The sequence below is a fragment of the Ostrea edulis genome, chromosome 6 (assembly GCF_947568905.1).
Source record: "Ostrea edulis chromosome 6, xbOstEdul1.1, whole genome shotgun sequence".
Lineage (NCBI taxonomy): Eukaryota > Metazoa > Mollusca > Bivalvia > Ostreida > Ostreidae > Ostrea > Ostrea edulis.
This window is the reverse complement of record NC_079169.1, coordinates 71,250,721-71,260,830: the sequence shown is the minus strand read 5'-3', so window position 1 is coordinate 71,260,830 and position 10,110 is coordinate 71,250,721.

Below are 10,110 nucleotides of genomic sequence, written 5' to 3'. Positions count from 1 at the left end.
TATCCCATCCGACGAACGTAAGTTAAAAACATGTAAACAGGTAAAAGAACATTTTATGTTTGAAAGTTGTCGTATTACAAAATTATTCAAATTTTTCTTTAAAAATCGCCGTCGTAAATGGCTGAAATGCCAGTAAACGGCATAAAACCATAATCAATCAATCTTGAAAAATCGCATTCTTGTACAATCCATTGTGATTCCTGATACTTGTTCTTGCATTGTTTCAGTGATTACAGATAATTAAAAAGTATTTCGTATGGGCGAAAAATCGGTACTTTCTTAAAGGATTAGATGTATAGTTGATGGAAAATCACAAGAGTTCTCTGTTAAGTAGGTAAGAATGTGTCAATTTGGAATGACCGATACATATTCTTAATCACTTCGTCGTGGCGACCGCCGCGGTGGCCTAGAGGTTTGAGCGTTCGCCCCGCATACGAAAGCCCTGGGTTCGAATCTCGGCTGCGACAGACCGAAGTCGTTAAAACAAGTAGTGACAGTTCCATCGCCAAACGTTCGGCACCAGGTGTGAATGTCACGAGTCCTCGGAGATGACCTTAACAACGGATGTCCGTGTCGCAGTAGGTGTGGCACGCTAAAAAAAAAAACCCACTGTTCAATGGCCGTAAGCGCTGAGTAAAGGTCTAAATTTGAAGCCCTTCACCGGTCTTGGTGACGTCTCCATATGAGTGAAAAATTCTTGAGGGACGTTAAACAAGATACAATCAATTTGACATGAATACCAACATGACTTGAAATCCGACAGAAGTAAACTATTTTACCTTCCTAGTCAGAAGATAGTACTGATCAATATTCTAGTTGTTTATTGACTGTAAACAAGATAATCTGTGGAATCTGAGAATATAGTACAATGTTTGTCATCAGAATGTTTAATATACTCAAAAGCCTTTGCCTCGGTGATATAAATTGTTACTCCATTTGGGAGCCGTGTAGAGAAAACATCGTTTTTGATTACTCTAGAACCATTTATATAAATCTCAATGGCCAACATTTTTCACAATGTTGTGCGAGTTATTTTTCCCTGATTACAGATGGCGCACAACACATTGTGGTCCTCAATTGATGATGCAATGTATCATATAAGGAATATTACACAATTTCCCATTTCTGATTGTAATTAATTGCCAGTTCAAACAGTTTTCCAAGAATTAAGTGTACATGTAATGACTTAAAAATAGTATAACTGAACTATAATATTTTAGTCACTGATTACATTTAAATGTGTCCTTTGTTTGATTTTCCCGCAAGAAATGCATGGTCATGAAGTAACAAACTACATGTATATTAATAATAACTAGTCTTCCATTTCTTTAGGACCCGAGTTAGAATAGGTCCTCAGTACCCCTTGCTTGTCTTAAGATGCGACTAAATAGGGCGGTCCTTCGGCTGAGACCGTAAAAACCGAGGCCCCGTGTCACAACAGGTGTGACACGATAAAGATCCCTCCCTGCTCCAAAGGCCGTAAGTGCCGAGCATCGGCCTAAATTTTGCAGCCCTTCACCGGCAATGGTGACGTCTCCATATGAGTGAAAGATTCTCGAGAGTGACGTTAAACAATATTCAATCAATCGACATCTTTAGATCAGAATCGGGATGTATTTAGTATATCAGCAATTCTTCATTACTAATTTTTTTATCAATATTTTCGACAACCAAAACACAATAAGATATGTCTGAAATCACAATCAACACACACATCCTCACCTTTCATACATGTACATATTTCACACTGGACAACACTACATGTTGCTAAATACACACCAGGTGCCAATAAACAGAACATATTAATTATCTCCAATTGGAATCTCTAGTGTAATATTTCAATCTTTTGAAGATTAAATTTTGTGTAAATCAACTTGCAGCTCTTCTTGCAATGCAATTGCTCAAACAAGCACACAGATAATTATCAGGCACCAAGCAACAATGGGTCTACTCCCTATAATTACTACAAAATGTACATGTAAAGTTGGTTATTTTTACGTGCAGAGGTCGATTTATAGATAGGCTGGTTGCCCCCCCCCCCCCCCCCCCCCCCCCCCATCTTTTTATGTACAGCATTGTCGTGAATTGTAGTGGAAATGTGAAATTAACGAATGAATTGAACTGAAAGATGAACCCGTGCCGCCTTGCCCCATGATTAAGGATTTAGAGCTTTGGTTTGTTTTAAGTTACTTGTCGGGCAATATTATGAGGTGACCCCCCTTTTAATGATGCTACGTCGTGTACGTGTACATGTACATGTACGTGCCTGATTACTAGTGCATCACATGCTTTCATTTCTAGGTATTATTTGCATTATAACTTAATTTGACATAAATAAACGTCCAATACGGTTAAAATATTTCCTTTCCTCAACTCTACAATTTGACGAAGTGCACATTTAAAAAAAAAATTTCCATTAAATCGAAGAAAGTAAACCTTGATTTTGTGACTTCGGGTGAAAAGTTAAATGATTTAGGGCGTCGAATCCATCCGTCTACAAACGGACGGGCGAACAACTTATTCTAATAAAAACAAAAGTATCACCCCATGATGGAGGGGTGTTGAAAAACACAACAGAAAAAGTATCATTCAAAGTAAGACCCTTCCTAATGATTTTGCTGATGTGTATCGACAATTGTAGGACTGGGATGTCACCAAACAAGATTAATCAGATTTATTTCTGAATTTTACTTGAGATATTTAAAATAAAAAAGTTATATCATTTTCCCCCATATGTCTGAAAGGCGAAGTGGCAAAAGAAATGAGAAAATAGAAGGGAGGGGGGTGGGTCAAGAAACTTAATTTGCTGGTGGTTCCAGGGTCGTAAAACTTAGACATGCTCACAATACATGTGTGTTCCTTTTGTAAACGTACAGGTGTGACTATCAATCTCAGTTTCGTAATCGCAGGTTAGTGTAGCCATCAAGACGGTTACACTAACCAAAGGTAAAGTTAATTGCGCTTAAGATTAATTTTTGGGAGTTGATTTTATTAACTGCTCTATGCAATCACTCGGCTCAAGGTGGTGTGAACCTTAGCACTTCTTTACATAAAGATGCAATTTGCAGTGCTAGCACCAAATACATGTACATGTAGGTCGTAAAACGTTTGTACGTGTTGCATGTTTAAATGCATAATTTCTGTAAAATTTACTTTTCTACCGTCGGTCAATTGAGTATGTAAATTGAGAAGCAACCAAAATATCACTAGAAATACAATCTAATGTCAACAGCGATAATTCAAAAATTCCTACATATCATCGATCATAATACAGTACAGGTCAAAAACACGGGGCCTCGCGGACTTTAGCGTGGATATAGAAAAGTCGGTGTCTTTGAGGTTGCGGTTTTTGCGTATTCTATAACAGTTGCGAGGACCTTTCAAATTCAAGGACACATATACGTGTCCACAATCGGAAAATCAATCGAACGGCGTGTTAAAAATACAAATTGAAGAGAATCAAAAATATCGTGCATCACTACATTCAATGTTGGAGTGGCTGTATTCATTTTCCACCTTAGGGATAAAACCAAGAAATGTGTCTATGAGCTCGACAGTAAATTCATTTTGATTTTTTTTTTTTAGTGTGCAAGCAACCAGTCATGCAGTTCAGACTTTTCCAAACTTTCAGTTGTAAATCAAATCAAATGGTGATTTAAAAAAAAAACCCAGATATTTTGTTGTGTATTTTCAAGAAAATTTGTCATAAAACGTTTGAAAATCAAATATGTTTAAATTTTAAATATGTTAAAAATTTTAAATACACATGGTCGGCAAAAAATCACTTCAAGATAATATTGCACACTTTAAAATTCCAAATGACAAACATTTTACTATATTCTCAGACTCCCTATCATGTCTTCAGTGAATAAACAACATGGATATTGATCATCCATATACTTTAGATATCTTACATCGGTACTATCGTTTAACTAAGCAAAGTAAAATAGTTGAGCTCTGCTGGATCCCAAATCACATTGGTATCCATGGCAAAACAAAGCGGCTAAAAATGCACTTCAAGGTCATATTGTACACTTCAAAATTCCATACACTGATTTTAAATATTTCATAAAACTATATGTAAATTCTCTTTGGCAAATCTGTTGGGATTTCTGTGATACAAGTAAACTTTATTCTATTCAAAACAAAGTAAACAAATCGTGTAACATCGTAATGAAACGCCAAGACGAAGTGATTATTTCAAGAATACGCATTGGACATTCAAAATTGACAGATTCTTACCAACTAAACAGAGAACCTCAGCATATCTTGTGACTGTACATTAACTATACATCACATTCATTTAGAATGTAGTGATTTTACGCCCCTACGAAATATACTTTTTAATACTGTGCATTTTTTTTTTAATAGCGTTTTCCGTTTTTGTTGAAGAAGGAACTGTCTATGATGTCAAAAAGCCTAGTCTTTAATTTATCGTGAGGAATGGTCGTGTATAGTGTTGAAAAGTCATAGGTTTTAATGCTATTGATTTGGGAAAAATTCTGTGATTTCAAGTTTACTAAAAGTTCTTTAGAATTTTTTAGAATCCACATTTGATTAACACCACTTCTGGCATATGTAGTCGCACAGTAAGTTTGAAGTTTCTCCTTCACAGCTGTTAACATTTTTGTGAGGAGCAAAGATAGGGGCTTGGTAGAGCACTTACTGGATCCAGCAATGTATCTTTGTTTGTAAGGGTTTTTATGTAGTTTAGGAATCCAGTATAGGTACGGTAACTCATATTCATTCGACTCATTGACTGGAATATTAAATGTGTCTAAAACAGAAGCATGGTTTTGAAGAATTTCATCTTTTGAAAGGGCAGTTGGAGTATAAGTATGATTACCAAAAGTGGAATTAATGCCAAGTTCGTTTAAAATACAGTTGTAACAATGATCCTTACAAACAAAGACAATGTTGTTACTAGCTTTGTCAGCTGGAACCAAAACATATTCCTCATGTAACCTATCTAATTCTTTTATCACTTCTGGTTTACTAAACACAGAAGGATAGATGGTACGTACTTTTGTTTTCATGTGTTTAATGCGGGATTGTAATATCCCTCTTATGCTTTTAACCCATTCTGACAATGTATCAAGTTCTTCTTTTTCATATTTAGCCCATCGTCTGGCATAATCTTCGACAGAACTCATAATAGAGATGAAGTTCTGTCGCCAATTAAAAGACCGAGGTTCTCTGTATTTAGGACCTTTAAGAACAAGTGATTTGAGGTCCTCATTTTCAACTATATCAACATCACCATTAATGACATGTCCAGCTGGACTGTAGTTGAAAGAAGATGAAGAACAAGAACATGTTGGTGGATTACGTATAAGATGGTCTATATCTATGCACTGCAAAGTTTGTTGATAATTAAAAAGTTTGGATGCAATAGTAGAAGTATGGCCGTAGGAAATACAGGGTGTAGACTTGAACTTGAAATAAGTTGGAATACACGACTGAACCCTTTTATGACGAAGAATGTTGCTTATGTTGACGGCATCTATTCCTTTGTTTGTAAATTTGAGCTTAAGGAACTGGCGGCATGATTTGGAAGGAATATCATCCATGGCCCGTGCTGGTTTATAGAGCCTGTGGTAGGCAACATCCATAATCATAGGGTTCAGTCTATATTCAGGTGTTGAAAAATCCAAGTATAGACTAGCCATAGCTTCTTCAAATAACGTGTGTAAAACCCTCAATGGAATAGAGTAAAGTTTTGTACGAATATGATGTGGACCTAATTGTCTGTTGACGTGAGGCAAAAGTGAATCAAACGTGACATCATTTATACTTGGTCTTTTATATATGAATAATTGCGCTTTGACTGTTAAAGAGACACAACATGAATTTGAGCATAAGTTTATGACTTTTGAGGATACTGTTCATTTTTTTTAAAAATATTCTTAATCCCAGAAGCATCTGGTGCAAACCTACATAAAATCAACTCCCATCAGTACTTTCAGTACTTTGATTTTATTTTTCAGTTTGGAATAAAATATTAAGCCTTAAATTGGAAGCAAAACAAATTGTCTGCCGTGAGCATATTCCGATTCGCATCAAGAGAATCTATCAGCGATTTCATTGTATTATTTTATCAATTATTCTCTGAGATATCAGTGATTGCGCGGGTGTAACTAGTCCATTATGAAAGCCATTCAACAGTTCAAATATTGGAATTCATGAATTTTGCAAATTGAAATAATTTGAAGTTGTGAGTTATATTGGTTTGCATGGGGCTTTCATGAATGTTTTAAGGTATGTTTGGACACAAGTATAGTGGAAAAATGTTTTTAGAAAATTCTAATGTTGAATTTTGAGACGGATATGCAAGAAAACAATATTTGAGTCGGAAAGTCTCGTTATGTGACTCGCGAGAAATAATGTGAAATCGTTATTCCGAGCAGTTGTCAGGATGGCATTATCAATAATGTACTAGACTCGCTACGTTCAAAACCACATAGAGCTTACTACAAAAAGCGAGAGAGCGGTGGATAACAACTGGGTTTGGAAAATTTGTTCTAGATAGAGCTCTGGGTTATTACAGCGGTTGTTCAAGCGTCAATACCAGACATTTCCAACAAAGTACAGGTATGTTTACATTATACAGTCGTCTGCATCATATGCACTGTACAGTCATTTGCATCATATACACTCATACATCTATATCTCGGAATTTAGTCCAAGATATCGAAAGTCCGAGATCAAAATCTCAGCAATATATTTGCGTAGTTCTGATTAGACTGATTCTTGATTGATGTTGTGGTACCTCCCCCCCCCCCCCCCCCCCCCCCGGTAATAATCTGCATCGAGTGATAACGGTAGAGCACTAGAAAAGAATAAAACTTTTTCCTGTTGTGTATAACATAGGTATATAGCCTTATCTTATTCTATGATTTTGAACGTTCTACAGTTTCATTAAAAAAATTATCTAAATTATTTCATAAAGATATTTCTATAAAATGAAAACTTTTTACTGACACCAATCATATCAGTGACATGGAAGTTCCACGAGTCAGTTTTGTTTCCACTATGTAGCTGCAGTAATTTATAATATTATAGTATATACATTTGGTATGTAAAACTGCATACAGGAACAGATCCAGAAATTCGGGGGAAGCGGGGGGGGGGGGGGGCTTTAAATCCGCGACTGGCATCTAAGATTTTTTCGATTTATCTGAATTATCACTAATCCAGATAGTCAACATACATTTTAGTGTGCAATACTATATATACTAGTATTGCAGACCCAGGAATTCAAATAGGTGGGTAGGTGGGGGGATTTCATGAGGTAGAGATCTATCTCCCCTTAAATCCGCCACTGGTATATTTCATGGATTCTAGATATAAATATATTTTATGAATTTTGGTTTATCTGAATTTCAGCTGAATTGATAGAGCATGTTATATGTCTATTATAAAATATTAATTATTACTACTCCAGATAGTCAATTTGCGTTTTAGTGTGCATAATCTACATGTTTTGTGTGACAATGACTACAATGTTAATCTTTTAGATATAAAAGGGAAACACCACAGCTGGATAAAGCATCCTAAGTCTGCACCTCGTAAAGCTATGACAATGAGAGAAATGTATCCACCCAGGCAATCAGAATATAGGTAGCTCACCAGAGATCTATATGCAACATATCATTGTCAAGCTATCAATATTAAATGATATTCATTCTGTAATGAATACTTGTATACATGTAAATTCAGGTGATCCCAAAATATTAAGATTCACCAAAAATGAATGCATCTCCAGACAATATAGAAATTTTAAAAATCTCCCTACTTTGCAACAGCAAAGGATGCCTGTGCAAACATATAGGGATTTTTTACTAGATAAATACAGATTTCATTATAAAGTTTTTCTTTACAAATTCTATCAGAAAGAGGTATAAGCAAATAAATTTTATTATGCTATACGAAAATGTTGAATGTCCAAATACGAATTATCTAGCATTGGTATTTTAATGAAAGGATATGGTGGGTTTAAGTCTTTTTGATTTTTTTTTTTGGGGGGGGGGACTGCGACCCGGAAAGTGCGCTGCATCTCAAAGAGAGCCATGGTTATTGGCATCAAGTTCTTCATCAGCTTTACCTCACAGGCACCACTTGTGATTTCATAGTTTGAACACCAATGAACATGGAAGTGATTCCCATTCTTCGAGATGAATTATGGGAATTATGCTTGGCAAACATGATTGAGCCTTTGTGTCCCCTCTGCAATAACCAACTAGACAAACTTGTGAAAATTCAATGTCTTTCATTAGTTTTATTTTGTTTTTGCTACAAATGATCATTGTAAAGATGTGCAAGAATCACCATTATAACAATTTCTTTGACTAGCAACCTTAAATAAATGTTCACTTTATCATTTACTTGAATGCATTTAATATAACTTGACAATGCAGAATAATGTGAGTCAGAAGTTGTACATTTATAGTATGTAAAACTTATACGTTACCAATTTTGATGCACTAGATGCGCATTTCGACAAATAATGTCTCTTCAGTGATGCCCAACCGAAATATTTGAAATCAGAAATAACAATGAAGTTTTAGAGCTATTATAGGGGAAAATAGTGTGCCAAAACAGTGGAGTCAAATTCGTCTAAGGATAAGAGCTAGGCGTGAGGGAGATAATCCTTAATTTTGAAATGAATTTCTAAATTTTATAACAGGAATTAAATATACATCCGTATTTTCAAGCTAGTAACGAAGTACTTAGCTACTGGGCTGTAGAGACCCTCGGGGACTAACAGTCCACCAGCAGAGGCTTCGACCCAGGGGTATCTAAGTCCAATGGTAAGATTTAATAAATTGTGGAATTCATATCAGCTATTTCCTTCAGAAGAGGATTAGAGTCACACAGAGTTGAAAATCTTAGTGGACAGATATATATGTCTATATTGTGAAGGTATAGGATTTAGAATATGGATGTTTTTAATTACGGTATTCAATTGCACACTCCACATGAATTTGACTCTTCCTGGTCTTGTAACAGCTGTGCTTCATCCTTATTGAAATGAGATTTTGATGAAAGAAAAGGTGATATGTTTAATATCATTCCTGATTATAGTTTCTAAAATATATGTTAAATCCTTTATTAGCAAAAATCAAATATCATCTGGCTTCAACATCTCCAATACACCTCAGTGATCGACCATGTCAATATCAGAGGTGGATCCAGGATAGAATTCAGAACAATTGTGCTAGACAAGTGATAGCCTTTGCTGTGCGACAAATTTTGCAAAGACAGGGGCTTGGTAGAGCACTTACTGGATCCAGCAATGTATCTTTGTTTGTAAGGGTTTTTATGTAGTTTGGGAATCCAGTATAGGTACGGTAACTCATATTCATCCGACCCATTGACTGCGATATTAAAACACTGAAGCATGGTTTTGAAGCATTTCATCGTTTGGAAGAGCAGTTGGAGTATACGTACGATTACCAAAAGTGGAATTAATGCCAAGTTCGTTTAAAATACAGTTGTAACAATGAGCCTTACAAAGACAATGTTGTTACAAGCTTTATCAGCTGGCACCAAAACATATTTTTCATGTAACCTTCATGTAGTTTTGGAATCCAGTATAGGTACGGTAACTCATATTAATTCGACCCATTAACTGGGATATTAAATGTGTCTAAAACTGAAGCATTGTTTTTAAAGAATTTCCTGTTTTGAAAGGGCAGTTAGAGTATAAGTACGATTACCAAAAGTTCGTTTAAAATACAATTGTAATAATGAGCCTTACAAAGACAATGTTGTTACAAGCTTTGTCAGCTGGAACCAAAACATATTCGTCATGTAACCTCTCTAATTCTTTTATCACTTTTGATTTACTAATAAACAAAGAAGGATAGATGGTACGTACTTTTGTGTTAATATGTCTAATGCGAGATTTTTTAAAAAATATTCCTCTTATATACTTTAATCCATCCTGACACTGTATCAAGTGAATCAAGAACTTTAAAACCTCGTATTTTATTTTATAATCCTCTACTTTTCATAGGCCCACACGAGTATACACAAATATGTATATAACTAGAATTTTAAAGCCCTTATTTCATTTTACAACACCCTACTTTTTACAGTCGATTCCCC